This window comes from Python bivittatus, unplaced genomic scaffold, assembly GCF_059951505.1.
Source record: "Python bivittatus isolate LINGU-HERP-01145 unplaced genomic scaffold, Pbiv_v1 ctg000330_np1212, whole genome shotgun sequence".
In the NCBI taxonomy this organism is placed as follows: Eukaryota; Metazoa; Chordata; class Lepidosauria; order Squamata; family Pythonidae; genus Python; species Python bivittatus.
The window spans coordinates 4,623,649-4,647,282 of NW_028277058.1; the positions used below are offsets into that span (position 1 = coordinate 4,623,649).

The following is a 23,634-nucleotide window of genomic DNA, read 5'->3' on the forward strand; positions in this document are numbered from 1 at the left end:
CCAGACGGACAGGCAGGTACTGGCCAATCAACAAGACATTGTGGTAGTAGACAAGGACCAGAATACAGTGGTGGTGATAGATATAGTGGTGCCAAGTGATAGCAACATCAGGAAGAAGGAGTATGAGAAGCTGGAGAAGTACCAAGGACTGAAGGAAAAACTAGAGAGGATGTGGAAAGTAAAGGCCAAAGTGGTCTCAGTGGTGGTAGGAGCACTCGGGGCTATGACTCCTAAGCTGGGAGAGTGGCTCCAGCAGATATGAGGAACAACATCTGAGCTCTCTGTCCAGAAGAGTGCAGTGCTAGGAACAGCTAAGATACTGTCCAGAACCCTCAAACTCCCAAGCCTCTGGTAGAGGACCTGAGATTGAGGAAGACACGTACCATCCATAGAGGTGAGAAAGGAATTTTTTATACATATATTTATAAAAGATTTTTACCTAAGTAAAAAATAAATACAAAAATATATAAAGAAAAGTTAGAAAAGGGAAAAACTAGATTTCAAAAGGTGCAAAGAACAGTACAGATAGAAAAAGAAAATTAAAGAAGTGACTTTCAACCTTCTTTACAGCAGTTACAAACAAACTTAATATCCCTCCTCCCTCTTTAAAATTACATTACATAGCTCCCTTCTATCCCATATTCAACCCTTTTTAATCAGCAAATTCAGAAATCACCATTTCATTTTTTTGTGTTTTCAGCAAAAAGTCCATAAAGGGTTTGGGTTTCTTCTGAGTTTCTCTCTGGGTGTAGATACCTACTCAGGCTTGGCAAAAGTAAAAAAAAAAAAAAACTTTACCCTTTTTCTCGTATAATTTTTATTTTCATATTTTCTTCTTTTTAATTAGAAATAGATTTCTGTTGTCCTCAAAATAATACCCCATTGCTAAATTCCCTAGAAAGGAAGAGTATTGTCATGTATTCTCAAGGCAGCTGTGGCCATCTGAGAGATAGTCTTTTCTCAAGAGTCTTGGAAAACTCCATGTTTCACCATCCAGTGCTCATTTCTAACCTGCTGTGACTAATTTCATTAGGTCGTCACAGAATTATCATGCAAGCGTTAAATGCCAAATTTAGTTAATGCAAACATAAAAAACACTTGATGGTTTAGCTGAAAGCTCTAAATATTAAATAGTTCCTGTAGAATCTGCAGTAGGAAAAAGTACCATCTATTTTGGTAAAGGATCTGGTGAATAATCTCTGGTGGGCTTTGGGTTAATTAGCACAATTTAGGAAATAACAATGCATATAGTCTATGATTGCCTTGCTATGTTTTTGGATAATGAGCAAACATCCTTCAATAATAGCATTACTGGTAGTTAATTCTAAAGGAATACATCTATAGAAAAAGCATTTTAATTAAAAAATAGCTTGCTATTAGAAAATGATGTTTGAAACAGATTAATTTATCCCCTCTTCTGTTGTTTAAAATGTTCTTTAATTTGGGACGTGATGCTTTGTTCCAAGTAGGAAGCATAATTTGTATGGTGTTTACCTGCAGTGTAATAGATTTGTAGCAAATAATTCTTATGTAATGAACTGTGATCTGAACAGATGTTGCTTATAAGCAAACGTTTTGCTTTGCTGATTTCCTTCTTCTTTAGACACTTCACCAGAACACTGTTATAGCTGAATAATTGTGTTTGTGATGCTATGCAACAAAAGTGAGCAATTGTTGAGAAAGCAAATTTTGTAGACGTATAACATTCATGAAGGCAATAATATTATGTTGCTGGCTGTTCCTGGTAAAGCATTATTTACTTATTATGCCACCTTGGGCCAGAATGAAAATTAGAGATGGAAACTTTAGGGAGAGGGAAACACTAAGTCATTTCATACATCTGAAATCATTCCATACTGGCATTGATCCAATGATTGATTGTCTTTTATATCCCATTGCAGTTCATTCTGTCCAATACTATTGTAATATTAAAAATATGATGTTCCAAACCAGGGATCAATTTGGGGCACAGAATTCCAGTTCTTCTGTATGGAAACCTTATGCTTCAAATGATATGCATATGGACCTGTCATCACTGTTAAAAGATCTAAGGAATTTCACTCTTACAAGGAGTTCCTTGTATGTTTGAATGCACTGGGGTGTTCACAGAATTCCAAAACAAGGGATATGAATGTAGCAAATTTAGAACAGCACATTTTGTACAGAGTCTATTTGGCTATGTGAGAAATGGAACTACTTTGATTAAAATTGGATTAGGACTGGAGAGAATTTAGTTCAAATACCAAGTTAGTCATGAGAATCGTTAGGTCATTACCTCTCAGTCTGGTGCATAGACTTCTTGTGATGCTAAAACATGAAAGATGTGATCTCTACTGCCTTTAATTCTTGAAGGATAGTGGGATAGAAGTATAATACATAAATAGATAAGATTAAAGTCCAAACTAGAATATCTATGATTAGCAAGTTGCAAGGTGCAATGGAAGTTGTGAACTAGTGAGGATGGGATGAATTTTGAGCCTGAGTGAGGTCATTTTACTACGATTGATTGAGTCAATGTACCATATTGTTTTCAGTAGTTTTACATTTTTATATTATTAACAGATTTCAAAACGGGATTATTTGGAGGAAAAAGGTGAAAGAATGAAGTTTCACATTAGCCTGCAATTCAGCTGCCATCTTGAATCCCAGTTATGCTACATATGTACTTCAGGGGTATGAGGCCAAGCAATTAATCTGTTACAATTGGTGAGGATATTCCCTTCCCTTCCCCATAACTGTTGAAGTGGGCAGCGTGAAACACCTCTTATACTTTTGTGCTGACATGAACCACATACATGAATGCAGGTATTGCCTAAATAGTGAAGAAACAAACAGACAAACAAAAAATCAAACTGTATACTGCCAAGCCATAGAAAAGAATATTTTCAAAAGCCTCCGATGCAATAATAACTGATACATTAAGAAAATAAGCGTTGATGGGTTTATGCACCATCTGCCTTTTTATCACAAGGAGATTTTTCAGTGGGAGAAACCATGGCTTTTACAAGACATTGAGACTAGTACTGCCCATTAAGCCTAGTGTTTGATCATGGAATCTAGCAGATTCAAGGCCTCTTAAAGAAGTCCATTTGTAACTTTTGGTGCAATGATAACCTTTCATATTCGCCTCACTACAGCTAAATACATTGCTGCATGACAGCTATCAGTAGGGAATCTCTTTATGCCAAGCAAAAGGACAGTTTGTCAGCTTTCTCTTCCCTAAGCATTTTCCCACCAACAGTTCTCCTGAAGATGAGCCAATGCAGCAAGTTTTGACTCGTAGTTTCACTGGTTCACCAACTATTTCATACTGAGACTGTGGGAATTACTCAATTTTGGGAGCTAGATTATGATCGGAGTTTTGCCAGAGTAAACCTGGACTATGTCCGTTCTAATGAGGAGCATAATTAGAATAGCATTACATGAAAAGAGAGCTTTACCTAGTTTGTAAAGGTGACAGAGAGGAAGCGTTGTAAGAGCAATCAAGCTGGAAAGAAAACAACAAAATTATGTTCCTAATTGCAGTACTTCAAGAACATTTCATTTTGTCTTTACACACTAAGCTTATATTAAAGTAATTATTTAATTATAGAAGTCTATATATAAATATCTGTTTAGGGCAGATATCAAGACTGGGAAGATCTGTGAGCATTTTTATGGCAGGGTGGAGTATGTTGCTAATGGTCAAAGCTGCAGTGCTGAAAGCAAGAAAGAATGTGTTAGGCTTGTTAAAAACCTGTACTCCTCTGTAATATATAGCTTTGTCCTTTCATGACATCAGTACAGTTTTATGAATGAAGAAGGATGAGTTATGAAATCATTTGCTAAAGGTGATGATGAAGATGATGATGATGATGATGGTACCAGCTTTCCTCTTGAAAGAGTTCTACAGTTATCCTGTGGCCCAACTTGTCTTGAAATGTATCACCTACAGATATTAATCTGACCAAGGCATTCTGAAATAATAATTGCAGAATGCCAACTTTATGTTAAACAAATAGGCAATAAATAAATAAATACATAAACAAACAATTGCAAGATAATCAAATCAGATGAGATTTCAGAGTGGTTACATACAAGGAGAGAAACACTGAAGCCTTGTAAAATTTCAGCATCCTTGCTCAAAATTGGATGAAATCTGAGTATTCTTTTGCAGAATTGCATAGATCATGGGATTTCTAGCATTTTTATTTTATTACTCTATTTTCTGGAAACCTTGCCATTATGAAATCATGTGATATTGCCTAACACCTGAAAAGGTTTTGGTCCCTGTCATGTATCTTCTGCCCAGCTTTGCTCAAGAGCAGGGTGATTAGATAGGTTTCAGGGGGTCAATGAACTTGGATGAGAAAAAAAAAATACAGCTTTACTTTCACTAACTGAAATTTGTAACTGAAATTTAGCTTGTCCTGATTAATAAAGAAGCATGTATATTGCTCTATTACATATTTGTTATTTTTTAATATTTTGCTAACTATATTTGAGCATAATTGTTTCCTTTGTAATGTAATGTAATGTAATGTAATGTAATGTAATATAATATAATATAATATCTATCTATCTATCAATCATCTATCTTTTTATGCATTTAAATATATGTTTCTGAGAAGGGGTCTGTAGGCTTCACCTGATTCTCAGAAGGATCTGTGGCACAAAAAGGTTAAGCACCCCTTCTCTAGATTAATGTTTCCAAATTAGGGCAGAAAACATATGTGGATTTAACTCCCAGAATTTCCCAGCCAGCATGGTTATTTTGGAACATTCTATGACTTGAAATCCATACATTTGGAAGTTGTCAGGTTGGCAAACATAGCTCTAGATCATACAGAGGTGCTAACAGGTTTCTCAACCTTGGTGGTAAATCACAGATCTCTTGACACTTCACAGCTTAGCTCAACCTATCTTGGCGGTAGACACTCAAGCTTGCCTAGATTAGAATCTTTATTGCATACAATAATGAAGCCATACAAAATAGTCAATTGCCCACTGCCAGTGAGGAAGCACAAATGATTTTTATGCCTTTAGTAATTTAAATTTACTGTTTCAATCTCCTGCCCTTCCCATGAATTAATGGACTGGTAGTGGTGGGTTGTTTGGTGACCTTGAAGCTCAGCAGTTGATCTATGTTTACATAGCTTCCATCTCTGACCTTAGAATCACTGGCTCCCACCTCAAGCCTAACAAATTCTCAAAAGATTTGTTTCTCTGCCAATCAATCTGTGAGGGTTGGTTCTCAAGGTGCTAAAGGATTCAGAAGAAAGTTCTATAAATAGACACCTGCAATCTTATTGATTACCAGTAAAAATACTCCCCCCCCCCTTTGGCAGTTCATAATAAAGCAATTAGGAAGAAAGTATAACACTAACATCTTAGGGAATCAATCTGATCTAATAAAAAATAGTTCAGTTGCTGAAATTCTTCTAACTGTATCCCTTTTACTTCAATAAATCTTGTTAAGAAGACTCTGTGTGATTTGTGCCTGGGAAAAGCATTTAGATTTGAGTTAACTGCCCGAAAGCCTGACAAAATCAGTAAATCTGAAGCTGGTAATGTGATGTGTCTTTGGCATTCACGAACATCTCCTGCTCCTTCTGATTAATGTTCAAACCAGTACCAAATCCATAAGCCTTTTTCTACAAATAATTGGTTTTCCTCCAAATGTGTATATGTGGTTCTTCTTTTTCCCCAGGAACCAAATTTAGGGGTGAGATGAAGCTTTTCAGTTATGACTAGTATTAGAGTATCAGTATTCACTGCAAATCCTCAGAGATATTCCAGGAAACCCAGCTTCCACCTATCCCTCCATGACTTATCACTATATAGTTCTCTTTCTTTTTTAATGACAAAAGAAGTGAGAGATATAAGCAGAAACAAAGTGTTCCTAAATGAACTTTTCCATCTTATTTGGTGCTGTTGTTTTATGCTGGTGATAAACTGCAGACCCACTCTAATCAAAATGTTATTGAAAATGAAAGTGAGAACAATATGACCACATGGTAGCATTTTGTTCTAAGCTAAATGTAGCTGCTATCAGAGATTGTTCTGTTCTCTGAACAGCATCTAAACGAGGCTCTTTGATGCTTCTGTCTGCCAAAGCTTTTTGGGACTTTTTTTGAAGAGCCATGTGGCATTCTAGTTTTGTTTGCCAGGGTGTTATTTTAGTTGTCACAATTGTCTCACTCTCCTGTCTGGTACAACTCTCAGGAGGATAGAAGGTCTACCAGCTTTACAACTAGGGATGGAGGAGAACTTAGTTTGGTCTCCATTTAAATGCATGCCAACCTAGTGGACAAAAATGTGACATATATTGGTGGGAAAGCACATGAAAGAAAATATACAAGGGAAAGTTGCATATAAAAATGTATCAATGTTTGTGCGCGTAAAAAAAAAAATCTTAACCTGATGGAGCAATAGGTTGCAGAAACTTGTTGGGAAAATAATAAAGATGAAATCAATTCATCTACCTGTTTTCTTGATTAGTATCTACCAGACATCCTAATTATAGCCAAATGGAATATTCCCATTGATTTTTATGTTAAAACATTGCCCATCTTCATCCCACCTTTGGGAGAAATGGATCACGCTTCAATTTTTCAGTGTCAGAGAACTTAGAAATTGCCCTTTCAGTTTTGTGAATGTCAGTCTTCCTTTTACACTACTGTATGTGAATTGCTGCAGAGGAAAACAGAATAGGCAATAAAACGGAACCCACAGATTACCATTTCAAGCTGAGAAATGCAAGATCACACAGGGGAAAAAAGATATCTGTCAATTTTAGAAGATCAAATGCTATGTCACCATCTTCCATGCCATAGTGTACATTTTTGGGAAAGAAATGGAGGGAGAACCTCCATTATCAACATCACTAACCCTGACCCCTGTAATTGGTCAAATGGGGGGGGGGGGGACTTGTTACTGAGACTTTTTCAGGATGAAGCAAGGTTCATTTTCCAGTTCTGTTCTTGGAGCACTGCAGTAGACCTATCTATCTTCTATAAGTTCTTATTGAGCCAAGTTATTGTTTGATGATGAATCACCCAGAGCATGAAGGAAAAGTCTGTTTTTGCTGCTCTGGGTACTCAATCCACACCTTTTTTTCAGAGCTCCTAAGAATCACTTTGAAGGGTTCTTTTCTGAAGTCCACAAGTTAAAGAATGCATGGTATTGATTTATATTTATTAAAGGGAAGTATCTTGTGCCATCACTCAGCTCTTAAGAGCTAACTTTGCTCATTGTCGTAAGGAATGCTTTAACTAGAAACTGAAGTAGTCAAATGAGCGCTAAATGATTTCTTAGTGCTAGAGAACAGAGTTAAAGATAAGAATTAAAAAAAAAAAACACATGCTAATACATCTTTCTTCCCCTCCACCCCACCCCCAATACACACACATTCTTGTCCTCAGGATCTTGTATTTACACGGTGCTAGAAAATAGTAAAGAAGTGATTCCAGGAGAGGAAAGCTAAATTGTATTGCTGTCCGTTAAACAACAAGAAATATAGGGTTACAATTCGCATGTTTCAATAAGCCTGCTTTTGATAAATGGTTAAGCTAATAATCCAAAAATAACTGGAGTGGAGGCAAAGTGGGTTTTAATAAGGTAAAGACAAAATCTAAGGCACATGTTTCCCACCAGTTCAAATCACATCTAAATCATGAAGCCAACACTGCTGGTGGATTCTGCCTGCTACAGACAATGCTCATAGCATTTAAAGTCACTTTATATTAGATATCTGAGCAATCAAATTTTAAAAGTGTTATTTTTTTTTTACTTTCACAATTATAGAGGAGAACAGATGGTGAAGAAGTAGTCCAGAGTAATAGAGATCAATTAAATGAAATGATCATCTTGCCCGCCATCCTTGAATTAGGGCTAAACCTGACCATGCCATCTTAGGCAGGGTAAGGTAGACACCCTCATGATGAGCTCCATATTCAGGCAGTTTTTTTGGCAGCAATGTGGAAGAGGTTTGCCACTGCCTTTTCCTGGGAACCTTTTTCCCCCCCCTTAACTTTGCAGTCTAGCTAACAGTCCCTGGAATTAACAGTCAGTCCCCTATCAAAGTACTCATCAGGGCCATCCGTTCTGAGTTTTTGAACTAGTTGTTTCCACCCGCTGAACTAGTTTCTTAGGTGGACAACAACATAAAAGAAGCAGTTTCTTCTTTTATGTTATTATAGTTTCTTTTAACTGCTATGAGCAATCTGGGTTGATATTTTCGGGCAAGATCAGAGATTTCGCTCTTATTGAATGTGAATGTTGAAAGGAGAGGAATATTGGAGAATGCATGTTACAAGGCCCTAACAAAAGTCTCCAATATGCCCATTAGATATGCTCAATTCCACAAGCTGCTGTGAAGGTTTAGAAATAAGCAATGTTTTCCTGTAGCTTGAGGTGAAGTACCAATAAACCTTTTTACATGGCAGCCCAAGAAGAACTCTGCTAGAGGCAAGCCTGAGGAAACACAACTCCTATTGTGCTTGTTGAAAGGAGGCGTGTGCAAGTTCCCTCAGGGCAAAGTAACTTTGCTAAAATGAAGGCAGACAATGGTAGGATCTGATATGGCCTCCCATCTAACTAAAGCAAGCTTGGTTTATTGGTAATATAGACTTGACATAAGGAGGGTTCTGTCTAATAGGTGTGGTCTTATGTTTGCCATACTGTGTAGGCTTCCTATGTCATAAAAATAAAATCTAGAATCTAGCTGTATTTTGTGTTTGTGTATAGTGCTTTTGATGAGAATGTTATTGGGAATTTAGTAGATTTTTATTTATTTCAAGTTGTAATTGTTAGAGAATGTAATAAGGTGAATTCATTCATTAATTTATACTGAAGTGTGGTTTTCAATACTATATTTGACAAGCTGCTTATCTTTTGTTGAGGAAACCTTCATTTACATATCATGTTTTCCTACTTCTTGCTAATGAAAGAAGCCTGCCAAATAGTCCTTCAACTAGTCATGTACAGGGTGCCTTTGTACTTGAGATAAATCTCTTGCAGTTTTTATTCTTTCCAGTCCCATGGAATGTTGGAAAGAAATGATGGAAGGAGGGTCAGGATTTTGTTCATCAGCAGGCTAACCCTCTCAAAATGGAACATACTTGTACCATTTGGTTTAGATTTGGTTCATGAAGCCAGCAAAAGAAAGATTTAGTCTGAAAATGGGCCAGACTTGGCTGGGGGTGGCACAGAAAAAAAAAACCCAAAATAAATTTCCCCAGTACATCTATGGGGGAGGCAGTTGGTCAATAGCTAAGAAGGTTGTTGACTCCTCTGTTCTAAGTTGTATCTTAGAAAAACAGCTGAAGGCTGCTGTAAGAGGCAGAAATGATTATAGGGAAGTTCTGTAGAGCCTTGATTGAGAAAGTTCTTGCCCTCTTTGGTCCCAATACCAAAGCCATCAAAAATGGGTCTTAGTGGGCAAAATGAATGATATATTGTTCATATTGCCATCTGTAGGAGATGTCAAAGACTTTTCTTACCACTAGAAGTCTCATTTCCCAAGAGAATCCAGCCAAGGGCTCTTCTCTAAATAGAAGTAACACATTTCCCCTTGTCTTATGATTTATGGCAAAGCTACAAAGGATTTTCATAAACTGTGATGATGATAAATAGCTCCCCAAAGTTATAAACTCACACAGACTTGAGAAGATAAATGTGTCAGGTTATGACAATCTATTGTTTCCCCCTTAAATAGATAGGACAATATTTAAAGTGCAATTCTTTGCTTGTATGAGCAAGCCTCCATCTACCTCCCTTGCAAACACAGATGCACAATAAAAGTTTACACTCTGCTTTTGAAGGTATGTTAAATATGTCCCAAATGAATCTTGAATATAGTTTCACATGACAATGCATTGCTGGTTTCCGATGAGGCATTTAACTAAATGAGTGTTTTAATAGCATTAAGTATCTCTCACTGGAAAGCATGTATTTACATCTATGAATATTGTGGCACCGGGTCACAAATCTATGCACAGTACAGTGTCAAGACATTAATAGGCCATTAATGACAAAACATCCAAGATAGAACTTTCTTAATATACCACATTATCTTAAATTGTTCCTTTGCCAAAGTAAATAATGTCTACTTTTGCTAAGGTGGGGGGACCTAAATCCCCCAAATATGTTCTTAACCATGGAGAGAAGAAAGTATGTTCCATATAGCTCAGTAGTCTGTCACTGATAAGTGTCTTAATGTCAGTATGACTCCTGGTGACTTCATGGACTAGTTTTCTTTGCTCTAGTACATAACCACTTTGCCATTGCCTTCTGTGAGGATATTTTTAGACTTTCCAATGTATCCCACAATTCTGCGATTTCTTGGTAGTTGCTCATCCTAATTAGATCTGATCCAGTTTCATTTTCTTGAGATCAGGCAAAGAGCATAGGTACTGCCAACTACCTGGGCCTTTTGCCTCTGCAATTTTTTAAAACAATTATCTTAGCAGTTGGGGAGTGGTGTGATCATGTCATGACATGAAAAAGAAGGAAACATTTTTTTCTTTAAAAACAACAACAGGATATTCATTTCGTTTTGGTTTGGTTTTGGTTTCAGGCTAGTTTAAGGCACACTAAAACTATCCAAAAGTTTAACACCTCTTATTGGCTGGAAATCCCCAGGAAATTGCATTGCCCATGTTTGGTGATTAGCTAATGTAGTTTTGGCAATATAATAAAGGAAGGTTGCCAAAACAACAACAACAAAAAGAGTTTGTATCTCACTGGCAGCAACCCTCCAGGACTTCTGAATGAGATTCTTTTCAGTTCTGAAGACAGAATATGAAACCTTTGGCACGTCCTGTTGCTGAACATTGGCTATTTATCTACCTCAGCAAGAAGGTCAGTTTGGCCAAGACTACTGTGTGTTGGTGGCAATGTATGAAATCCTTTTCTCATTCTTTTTCTTATAACTCCTCAGGTCCTGCCCAAAGATCCTCCTCCATTGGTGGCTAATCTTGCAAAATCAAAATGTGTAAGGCTTGTAGTCGTTGGATTCCTGTGTAATATGTAGCTTGCCCTTGACACTCAATGGACTCTGATAATAGAAAAGGTAAGGTGATTTTAACACATCTTAAAGAATTTCACTGGCCAAATGAATACAGATACCTGATTGTGAAGTCAAATCTAAAACAACTGAAGATATTTCGTTGGAGCTGGAGACAGGGAATGATAGGGAAAAAGGATGTAAAAGATTCTAGTGTAATTATTTTTGCTGCATGGGCTTGTCTGTGTGCTCAGTTTGCTGTTTAATCAGAGGTCAGGAATGTGGCACTTCCAGACATACAAAGTTATATAGGAAGAGGAAAAGGAGAGCTCATTCAGCTTAATTTAGATCCACAAATGTGGGATATGTGGAATGGCATATGGAACAGGACTGAGCTAGACATCTGGACCAGCCAGAAAACTGTCTAAAACAGTGTTTCTCAACCTCAGCACCTTTAAGAGTGGCTGGCTGGGGAATTCTGGGAGTTGAAGTCCACATATGTAAAGTTGCCAAGGTTGAGAAACACTGGTCCAAAAGGTACAAATGCTAACACCTGGGAACTGCTAGGAGGCCTGGCTTGGGAGATGAACTGCTCAGCCATACCCAGAGTTAGTTCACTTGATAGGAAATTTCTTCATATGTTCAAAGCACCAGTAATGACCAGGCTGTATCTAGAACCTTTGACAGTGGCTCTGGATAGAGCTCCAAAACTTTTCTAGTGTGTGGTGCTTCCCAAGTCCCCTGAAAGGAGTCAGGTTGATGTTCATCTAGTAACTTCCTAGAAATAAGAAGCAGCAAGGTTTATTTAGTAGAAAGGAGAAAAGCAGGCACCAAAGCAAAAGGACCAACTTAGAAAAGGATATAATTTAGAATCGTTTTTTAAGCAGAAACATCAGAGGGTGCAGAGTCCTGTAATTAAGTGACAACCAGAGGAATGATTAAACCTGTCTCTGGCTATACATTTCTGGACTGGAATGCAACAGTAGGCCTTAGTTTGGTCATTCCTTGGCTGTGGAGCTGCTTCTGGACCAGGGCAGAAGGATGCTACTAATCTCTACAGTCTTTTCTGGAAGTATGTTTTTGCTCTCCACTTTCTCAACCTTTCCTTCTTCTCAGATTTTTGTTAAGATGTCTTCCAGGGCAGTTTCCACAAGTAAAGCCTTTCAGTTTCCAGTTTGTATAGCAGTTTTTTCTTAACTGGATATGACAGCATACAGATTATTTATCACACTTTCAGGCATTCCTGAACCTTCAATAGAATGAAAGAGTAAAGGTAAGGATTAAAACACGCTAGAGTTAAATTGGATCCTGGTGATAACACCCATGCAATTTTCTTGGCAGAGTTATGGGACTGTTTCCACTGGCTTCTTCTGTGATTTTTTTCCTAGTCTAAACCAGCAATTCCCAGGCAGTCCCTGCAAAGTACTAATAAGGATGAACCTTGCTTAACTTCCAAGATTAGCCAAGATTTGGCTAGGGGCTATTATCTGCCGAGGCTATCCTCCAATTAGGGATTAGTCAAGTTCACTTCTGTCAACATCACTGTGATATGACATTGCATCACATTTCAGGGCAAAGAGATGTGAATTTTTAGAATGGGGTTTCACACATTTTAGGGATCAATCCTACATTTGTCCTTCGAGTTACCATGCAGAAGCAGTGCTCTAAAATATAGGCAAATGGGATCAAAATAAAGCCTTCTCTCTTAATGCACTTTAAACTGTATTTAAATTAAATAGCACAAATTTATTGTGATTATGACTTATATTATGATTATTCCTATGTAGTTAATATTTTCTTCTTTTTGTCACATCTAAAATTATAATTTGGCAGCAAATTTTAGAGCAGCAGTGGGGTTGAGCTGAAACCTCAAGAAGGTTCATGGAGCCACAACATCCATGATTTAGAATTTGACTCCTCTGATTTTGAGATGAAACTTGCCAGCCTGTGACAACATAATTAGAACTCAGAGGTTTAAAATACTGAGAAACCCAAGAATGAGGAACTAGCAAAAAAGTTGAGTTTTTATTTAGGAGAACACACCTCCAGCTAGACAGTAGAATTTTCAAAGTATTGGATAGAACTTCTGGTACAATTATAATTTGTACAGCCATTCAGTAGCATCCATACATTTTGGCTTGTTCTGTAGCAACATAGCCATACAGTAGAAGTGGCACATTTTCCTCAAAGTTGTTTTGCAGTCAAGCCAGGCATGTTGGGCCAATTTGGAGCAGGTCAGAGGGAATAGCCAACCTGCCCTCTATTATTATAGAGGTAGCAGAACATACAATATCTGCTTAAGCATAATTTTGCATAGTTCTGGAAGTGACCTGTTGACAGAGATGTCTGCAGGTCAAAAAAATCAAGATGTTGGCTGTGATCAAACCCCTTATAGACTTTTTGTGTAAAACAGAAAAAAATGAAATTATGATTTATGGTTTTGATGATTAGACAGGATAGATTAGAGAAAGAAGAGTCATGTTGTAACTTTAGAGAAATGTATATTTATAATTGTATTTATAGCTGCTATAAAGAAAATTGGAAATCACTTCTTTGTATCTTTTTTCTTTCTATTTTTCTTTTACTTTTTTCCCTTTCTTGCTCTTTGATTTCTTTCTTTTTCTTTTTTCTTCCATACTTTATATTAGTTTATTTTTATCTTCATTTGAAAAAAAAATAATTATATATATAGAGAGAGAGAGGGGGGGGGGGAGGAATTTCAGGAATGTTTTCCAGATCTTATGAATGAAGAAGTCTAATAATTCCTTGGTAATAGTTGCATGACAAAGAGGGAGTCGTATTAATTTAATATAACACAAAGCCAGATCTATTTGAAGACAAATCTAAGCTCTCCTGGGTTGATTAAGGGGCCATTTTAGGTAGTTTATAGAGTCCAACTGACAGGCTTAACCTATTCCCATGGTCCTGGTAACCTTACAGGAAGACTAAACCTTGCTACTGAGTCCCCAGAGACACTAACTCTGAGAGATTGGGGGGACGCTGGAAAAGAAATGTGAAAAATTCTAGGCATAAAAAACCCAAAAATGAAAGAGAAGTTGATTGGTAGCTTATCATAAAGAAAAAGTCCAGGAAGCAGAGATTCAAAACGTGCAAAGAGACATCACCTTTTGAACTCACTAAGAAAAGAAGGCTGGATATTTCTATTGTGATTTCAGTTATTCTGTACTTTAGCCCCAATTCTTGCATTAAAACTCCTTATTGGGGAAAAAAAAAGATGTTTGCTGTGATGGGGTGATCAAAGTTCCACATGGATTGAATATAAGAGCTTTGATCACACTGCATGGCTGCCATCTTCACTTCTTTGACTTCATCCAACAGACATCCCTACCTGTCTGTTTCTACAAGTTAAATCTGAACAGAGAAAATTAGAACAAATCTAATTTATACAAGTTAAATCTGAACAGACAAAATAAATCATTCCATTATACAGATAATTTCTGGAATTCACTGTCACAAGAAGTCCTATTAGCCCTTAGTTTCAAAGGTATTAAAATGGTGCTAATCAAATTTGCAGAGGAGCAGTCTGTAAGTCACTGGGCTAGTCTTAGCCAAAGAGGTATTCCAAACTTACTCTAATATACTGTGTCCTTCAACTTTAAAAAGAAAAGAGGAAACATTATTGCCTACTTCTTTTCAGTTTTTCTGAAGAAACAAGCATATTCATATATAGACTTTCAGGAAACAGTAGGACATTTGCCTTTATAATAAGAAACTAATCATAATAAATCTGACAATCTAGCAATAATTGAAAAAATATGCAACGGTTGTCTTTCCCTTTTATTTTGTATAAAATGAAAATAGTATAAATTAATGGTTTTTTTAAAAAAAAGATAAATACAACAATGAGGATAAATTAGGTGATATAAAATCATTTCAACCTTTCTTTTTTTAAGGGAGGAGACATCAGAATACTTCACCTGTTCATGTACTTACAAAAGCTAAATATATCACCAGTATCAGAGGAGGGATTAAATTTCCTTGAAGACAAATCATGTTTCTGTATGTCTTCAGAAGGTTTCATTTTGAGAAGTATTATCTTCATGCTGTTACATAATTGCACTTTGAAGGTTCAGTGGATTGGTTCTATAGTGGTATAATTTATATAAACCCCATACTTAATTTCTTTTAAATCTATTCTAGTTAAAGGAGGGCAATTACAAAATATAGCACCTCTGTACCACTTCATGTGGCCCTATACTCCCTTTCTATACTTTAAGGGTTTTATGATATGTCCTCAAAATGTTCTGAGTTCCTGTGGTTACTATGCTGTAAATATAGTGACTGAGCTTTAACGTATGCTTTTCAAGTGTTTCCAGCAGAAGAATGCTAGTACTTCTCCTAAGACTTTTTGTAGCCACAGAGTTGCCTATTGAAAGAAGATACAAGCAGTTGCCAAAAAACATTGTACTAAACTATATTACAAAAGTCTGGAAGATATGATCAAGCTATCAAGGAGGATCAGTAAGAGAGAGTTCTGTAGGGGCATTTCAAAGCCTGAGATGTTTATTTTAGCATATGTTTCATAGGCCATGGCCCATTTAATAAGCTACGTAAAGTGTTTTCTTCAGTGGTTAATTATATACAAAGTCAAGAGAAGGTCAGGAATTCCAGCAATGCAGGTGAGAGGTGTGTCCCATACCTCTACAAATTATTCTACAAAGATGCAAATAAAATTGTATGTATAAAATAAAAGTTCTATCACACGATTAGGCCCTAAGATGCCCTTGTATTATTTACTGGACAAACCAAACTATCGCTATGCATGTAAGCTAATGGAAATAAAAGGATATTAAGACTGTTGCATGTTTAAAGCAGAAGAAACTTTATTTAATATAGTAGGACCTACCACTGAGAAGACATATATAAGACTGAGGGAGTAAACCTCATTCAATAAACTGGACTTATATCACAGTAAATATAGAGGGTGCTATCAAATGAACCCTATGATTCTATGAAATTTCTATATCTGGATATTTGCTTAATTAGTTGGTAAGGGAATTTCTTATTAAAATCTTCTCCATATGTAACACTACATGGTCACATAGTTTCCCCTTATGGTTGTAGGTCTGAAACAAGGCTAGTTAAATTTCTGGAGTTTGGACAAGAAAATTCAAAACACCTTCCTTTCTGTGTCCCCGTCCCCCCCCCACCCCAGGATTGTACTGAATGGAGAAATCCTTGGTGGAAAGGCTAAGAATTCCCCAGCTGAACAGACTAGGGCATGTCAGGAAGTTCACACTGATTGATGACACTCTATTGTATGTTTTTCTTTAAAAAAAATCCTTAGAATAATGGATTTACTAATAAGGCATCTATCTATCTATCTATCTATCTATCTATCTATCTATCTATCTATCTATCTATCTATCTATCTTATATATATATAAGAGAGAGAGAGAGAGAGAGAGAGAACGAACTACCACTGGCCTTAACTGACTTCTGGTGTTTTATATCATAGCCATCTGAAATAGGATTTTTTATGTTTTGACTCTCCTGCTTGTAACGCATGTCCTTCCTGGTTCCTTCAGGTGACCATGTCCAGCATAAATAGCTGAATCCAAGAGATTGTCAATAACTCTTTGAAGGAGGAGGTGATGCCCCCTGCCTTGAAGAAGGCAGTAGTGCATCTCTCCCCAAGAGTCCTATCCTAGATCCAACCATTTTTGACAACTTTGACAAGTCTCCAGTGTTTCCTTTTCCAGGGAAGTTGTAGAGAAGGTAGTGGGTGCTCAACTACATCATGCCCTAGGGGAAAAGAATTATCTAGATACATACCAGTCAGACTTCATACCAGGTAATGGGATGGAAATGACATTGGCCACCCTAGTAGATGACCCCCCCCCCCCCAGGGAATTTAATAAGGATAATGTGCCCTTCTTGGTCCTATTACATCTTTTGGTGCATTTGTTAACATCAACCATATCTTGCTGGACCACCTTTAAATATTGGAATTTGGAAGGCATCATCTCACAGTGGTTCTGCTCCTACCTGAGTATGTGATTCCAATTCATAATCACAGGGAGGCAGCTCTGGAGTCACTCTAATGTGGGGTGCTGCAGGGCTTGTATTCTCTAAATGTTACTTATCATTTCTATAAAGCCATTGGGAGAGGACATATGTCAGTTTGGGGTTATGTTTAACCAATATACTGAGGACATATAAGGTTATTTCACCACCCTGGGTTGAGACAGAGGTGCCATAGACACCCAGAACTAGTGGCTGAAGGCTGTCAGGATCTGGCTGGGGCAAAACAAGCTCACATTAAATTCTTCCAAGACTGAATTTTAATTTTCATCAATAAACATTGACTCAGTCTGGCAACAATAGTCACACTTTTCCTGAAGTTATTCCATGCCTTGAGAGTCTTATTGGACTCATGGGCCCTCTTTAAAAGGGTTTCTTTGCCCATCTTCAGTTGGTGTGCCAATTGCAGTCCTATCTCAACCAGAATGCCCAGGCAATAGTTACTCACACCCTTATCATCACACAGTTGGATTACTGCAATGTACTCTGCACTCAGTAGCCTTTGGAAAGGATCCAGAAAGTCCAATTAGTCCAGAATATGGCAACCAAGCTGCTGGTAGAACAACCTCACCATTGCAGAGTAACACTGATTTTCAAGTCACTGCAAGTGGCCTTCAAAGGCAGCTCCTTGTAAAGCACATTGCAAAAAGTTTAAGCTTTCATCAGAAATCAAGTCTAGCCCGAGCACCTGCTTCTGCCAAAATATGAAGAAAGTTGAAGGTACCTTCTTGCCAATTTATGATGAGATAGGAACAGGTCACTCTGACTTTTTTAACCCTTTCATGCTGTATCTCTTTCATTTGCATATGCCCTGTAATGGGGGATTTTTATCTCTCTTATTGCTAGATGGCATATGTAATACACAGACCCACATCTCTACATATATGCACACACACACCCAATATGAGAATAACTCTTCATTTGTGTTTGTTAATCTCTACACACCCAAGGATTCTTCCTATTGGGAGAACTGAACTGAACCTCAGCAGGCCAGATGATCTCATCTCTTGCTCCATGCAAGAACAGTTGGTGGGAGACAAGTATTTTTTCTCTCTCTCTGTTGCTGCACAAAGAAAAATGGTCAGTGGAGGATGAAATAGGAAGCCAGTGCTCTGTGCCAGAGAGACTCCATTCCATCAAAAACATGGCTGGAATGTATTGAATAGAAATCCATTATCCAATCACCCTAAATAAACACCATATCCACAGAAGTCTTGTTGGAGAGTATGTTCCATTATAGTACAGCTACAGTTCTTCCTCATCAGCCTATTCTGCTTGTAGGAACAATTGCAAGATCAAAGGAAGTGATAGGACTATTGCATGCAGACTGACTTGATGTCCTCCATTTAAAGTGGTTGTCAGCTTTCTTCATGCAGACTACCCAATTTATGATTAGCTACAGAACTCACAAGTAGTTTCCTTGGAGGCTTACTTGGGGGGGGGGGGGGTCCCTCATCTTTCAATGATGTTGTAATGGCTGTGGCTTGCTTCCAATTGTTTTGAAGCTACTCACATTAGTTTGAGTTGTCAGCTGAAGGCCAGAAGCAAACACCTAAGAAATTGTGAACTCTGTCCACTCAAGCAGCTATAAAGCTCATTGATGCTGACAGTGTGACCCAGCAAGTGATCTGTATGTCTCAACAAAATGAATCAATGGCAGGGGTAGATACAGACACAGATGCATCATCTTAGTTGTTCTTTGGCTAAGAGACTTTACTTCTAGCCTACTGGTTTGCCACTGCCTCATTCTTCACCCCACTCTCAAGCTGAATTTCGTAGACACTGTGGTGGTCTGGCTGTTTTGGGTAAAGAGACGTTGACAGACTCTACTTACCAAGGAGCATTGGTGGGCAGGGAATGTTACAAGTACACTAGACAGTTGAAGAAGAAAAAAGGTCATTGGAAGAATATCTGAAGGACAGTGAAGAAGATGCACTGAAGCTAGTACACCATGAAGGCTTACTGAATACCAAAGAAACCAAACTGGCCTACAGAAAAGACCAAATGAAGAACAGAAAAGAGACATGGCAAGACAAAGTATTACACAGCCAGTACACACCCACACCCACGTACAAAATAGCAGGCAAAGCAGATAACAACAAGACCTGGCAATGGCTAAGAGCAGGAAAGTTGAAGAAAGAAACAGTGGGGCTGATTCTGGCTGCAGAAGACCACGCTTTAAGAACAAATGCATACAAAGCCAGAATTGAGAAAACAGCAACAGACAGCAAATGCCACCTCTGCAAAGAAGCTGAAGAAACAGTGGACCACCTAGTTAGCTGCTGCAAGAAGATCACACAGACTGACTACAAACAATGGCATGACAAAGTAGCAACAATGGTGCATTGGAATGTCTGCAAAAAATACCATTTGCCTGGCACCTGCCACACAACACCCCAGACTTGACAATTGTTGATAAGAAAGACAAAGAAGTTTGGATAGAGGACATTGCAATACCTGGAGACAGCAGAATAGAAGAGAAAGAACTGGAGAAAATCACAAAATACAAAGACCTACAAATAGAAATAGAAGGACTGTGGCAAAAGAAGGCAAAGATAATACCAATAGTTATAGGTGCCTTAAGTGCAATCCCAAAGCATCTGTAGCACCACTTGAAGACCATTGGTATTGACAAAATCACCATCAGTCAATTGCAAAAGGCAGGTTTACTTGGAATAGCTTACATCCTGCAACGATGCCATTAACACCATTAAACAACACCATCAAACAACAATGACTGCCTATCCCAGGTCCTTGGGAAGGACTCAATAGATGGATAAAAATGTCAAATCCAGTCTGAACATCTAGTTGACTGTGTGACCAACCATCATCATCATCATCATCATTATCATCCATTACAGTCCAGTGTCCTGTCTCCCACAGAGGTCAACTAGATGACAATGACAAACTCACAAATTAATTTATATCTCTCTTCTATTGCTGTTTCCCAACAGCTCAAATTCACTAGCACAGGACAACTCAGGCACATCCTCACAGCCAGCTTAATGTGTTTTCATCCAGGGCACAAAGTGGCAGCCCAACAGTTGATCTTTATTCTGCCTTGGCAACAAGTTTGGTGAGTGGCAATGGCTGGCAAGTGAAGGTGTAACTATCGGTGGATACTTTCCCCATCCCACCAGCATTCCAATTTCTCTCCTTAATGCTGTGGAGGCTGGTTACTCTCCATCTGGGAAAGTCAGTAACCCCAACTTTAGCAGAAGGAAGAAGCATGAGGATATCTTGTAGCTATTGTCAGAAAAAGCCACCCCTCCTATGGAAGGCTGTTTGTTTTAAATATAATTCTTCATCTATCTATTATCCCAGTGAATTAAGGAAGAAGAGTGAAAGAGATACACTACATATTTTATATCTATCTATCTATCTATCTATCTATCTATCTATCTATCTATCTATCTATCTATCTATCTACCATCATCTCTCTCTCTCTCAATTATATATATACTACTACTCAATTATATATATAATATAATATACTATATTAACTATATATAGTGTGTTTATATTCTAAACTTTACAGCATGATTGAAGGCAAACTTTATATGCAATGGTCTAATTTAAAGAAAAAAAGAACCATCTTTCTTTTTTTCCCTGGCCCACAAATACAGCCAGAATTACATTACTTGTTCTTCACAGCAGTTCTCATCTGTAAGTTGTCCAAAGTAGTTGGCCAATGTTAGCCTTAGAAATCTAAACAATGAATGAATGAATGCTTTTGGTAAAAATGGTTCCTCTGGATTATTTCTAGCTTTTGCCACTGCAGAAAAAGTTCAGAGGGTAAGAATCTGACTGTGTAGCTCAAGAATTCTCTTTTCTACGTAATTTTGCTACAAGCAAATGGAAACATTTCTCATTCATGAGTAAACTAATATTGCAGTTTTTATGCACTTGGAAGGTTGTTCCAAGAAAATCAGGAAAAAAATGTGCTTGCTAGGCAGATGGTGAAATTGGGTTTTCTTAAAACCACAGGCAAATAGATACTTGTATTTAAGAGGTGTGAATCAGAAAAAAATAAAAGAAATAAAAGAATATGATTTGCTCCCTTTTGAAAAAGATTCTTCAGGCAGAGAAAAAGTTGTCCCATCACATTTGATAATTGTCAGAGGCAATTTCCAAGATGTCAGGTATCAACAAAGAAAAAAAAATACATTCCTTACATTGATGTTTTATTTTATCAATAACAGGTGCTGAAAGCAGTGTTCACAAGGCATGTCAAGGAGGGGAAATAACGAAAGCTGCATTGCACTGTTGCAGCACAAGTCTCACCTTTTCCAAGCCTTACACAAACCACATGTGAGGGGTTCAACAGCATCCTATTCCAGAATCTGGGAGAAGAGCCAGGTTTCTTCTGGAACAGCATTAAGGTGGCAGCCACATGGATTTCTCTTCCAGACGGCAGGCACTGTGACAAAGAAGGCACACTTCCTGGGTACCGATAGATGGCACTGATTGATTGAAGGGACCCGCAGCACATTGACTGTGCCCTACCTTACCAGACAGGCAGAAACCATAAAAGGTAGGCAGTTCCTCAAATAGGCAGGCCCTATGTCATGCATCATTTCATAGATAATAATCAGCTCCTTGAATTGCACCTGGAAGCCCACTGGTGATGTTGAAAAGTGGAGAGTACCAGTTAGATAATGTACTAGCTGGATAGTTTTTTTAGTTAGGGATTATGTTTACATCCAGACAATGCAGGATACTGATATAGAGCTATGTGTATTAATTAGACTAATGTATGAAATATCTGCCATCAATTATACTATATATTGCCTGGGCTGTATCTCCTGACACAATTTCCCTTCTTATATGAGTCTGTAAAACACAGGTATTTGTTCATTTTTCACCTGCTTACTGACATTTATGCAGACATATGGAACTTCTAGAAACATGGCTGGACATATACGTGAAATAGCTGTTCAACCCTGTCAAATGATCAATCTGCTTCTTCAGTCATGGAATCCTAGAGCATTGCTGTGAAGGTGAGTATCCTTGCAAGAATTAATTAAATAATTAAATTCAACATTTGGTTGATTGCCAGGAAGGAAGTAGCCATCTGTCCATAGAACTGGAGAAGGCTATAGTCATGAACTACAGATGGGATATGAAGATCATTTTCCTTTGGAGGTAAGCTCTCGAAAGTGAGTGGGACCAAAACTAGTAGTGAGTAAAATAATTTCTTCCCCCTCCTCACATATACTGTCTAAATATTATTTGTCTCCCATCCAATGTTTTAGAAATCTCAGGTGAAGAAGAAAACATCATGGGATAACAGTGGCCTTAAGTTTTTCCAAAGAATGATAGCTGATGGTATGATCTATCTGCTAGTATCTCTCTTGTTCTTTTTGAAACAGTGGGGGCAATTGACATGGTGATCAAGGTGTGCATAAAATATTTTTCTGTTCTATTTGAAATCATGAGTTAATAAAAAAGAAATAAGCCTTCATACTTGATGAGTGATTGGAATAGAAGTTTTTTTTTTAAATTTAATACATACTAGTTCTGTTTGTTTTTCATTCCTTGTGGGCAGAAAGGATGGATATTTTAGCCAAATATTGTACTTTTCCACAACTTATCTCCTCTTATCACCTCTGCTGTTTGCTCAGCTATAAAATACAGGTAGTCCTTGCTTTACGGCCATTCGTTCAGCAACCATTTGAATTTATGACAGTGGTGAACGAAGGGACTTACAGCCCGTGCCTGAAGTTATGCCCATTGCAGCGCCCTCACGGTCATGTGATTGCGATCTGGGCCCTTGGCAATCGGTTTGCACTTATGACTGGTTGCCAAGTGCCCCACAATCATGTGAAAGAAAGTCAATGGGGAAGCCAGCAGGGAAGGCTGCAGGACACTGCCAGCTGCCAAGAGGACTCCCTCTCATCTCTGGGGGCTGGCTAAAAAAGCTCCATGCCAAAATCCAAGCAGGATTTTGGCACAGGGTGTTTTCAGCCAACCTCCAGAGTCAAGAGAACTCTTAGCATGGTGCTTTTTCAGCCAGCCCCAAGAGACGAGAGGGTGTCCTCTCAACTCTAGGGGCTGGCTGAAAATGCCCTGTGCCAAACTCCAAGCAGGATTTTCAATGATGGAGGATTTTCACCTCCAGAATGGAAAGGCTTCAGAAGCTTCTCAACTCTGGGGCTGAAAATTTAAGCAGTTCTGAGGCTCTTGTACACCTGACCCACACCACACCCCCACACCCCCTCCCTGACTCTCCCATGCACCCCCTCACTGCCTCCCCCACCAGGCAGCACCTGGGATTTCCAACTTCCTGCCAGCTTCCCCACTGACTTGATTGTTGGCTTGCCTAATGACCTGTGATTCTTGCTTAATGATGGGAACTGGGAATGTCAGGATTGCGGTCGCTAAGCAAAGTGGTCGTGTGATGTCTCACTTAACTATCGCATTGCTTAGCAACCTAAATTCTGGTCCCAACTGTGGTTGTTAAGCTAGGACTACCTATACTGTCAGATACCAAATAAATGTTCTATCAGATACCAAAATCAAATACTGAAATCATGTTGATACATTGATATCAAAAAGCATCTGATGTCAAACTGACAATAATTTGTGTAGTTGGGAGATTC

At 38.1% G+C, this 23,634-nt stretch overlaps 1 long non-coding RNA gene across 2 annotated transcripts in view; it reads left to right on the forward strand.

Moving 5' to 3' along the window:
* The window catches only part of LOC112540540 (uncharacterized), a 34,607-nt gene extending 12,165 nt beyond the window's left edge, over positions 1-22,442 (forward strand). Inside the window, exons 2-5 of one of the 2 annotated variants that reach the window (XR_015796309.1) lie at positions 10,922-11,053; positions 21,235-21,566; positions 22,092-22,177; positions 22,288-22,442. This is a non-coding gene — a long non-coding RNA (uncharacterized LOC112540540). Of the gene's footprint in view, positions 1-10,921; positions 11,054-21,234; positions 22,178-22,287 lie in introns of both variants that reach the window. The other variant, XR_003084624.2, reaches the window with a different exon arrangement.
* Positions 22,443-23,634: the final 1,192 nt, after the last annotated feature.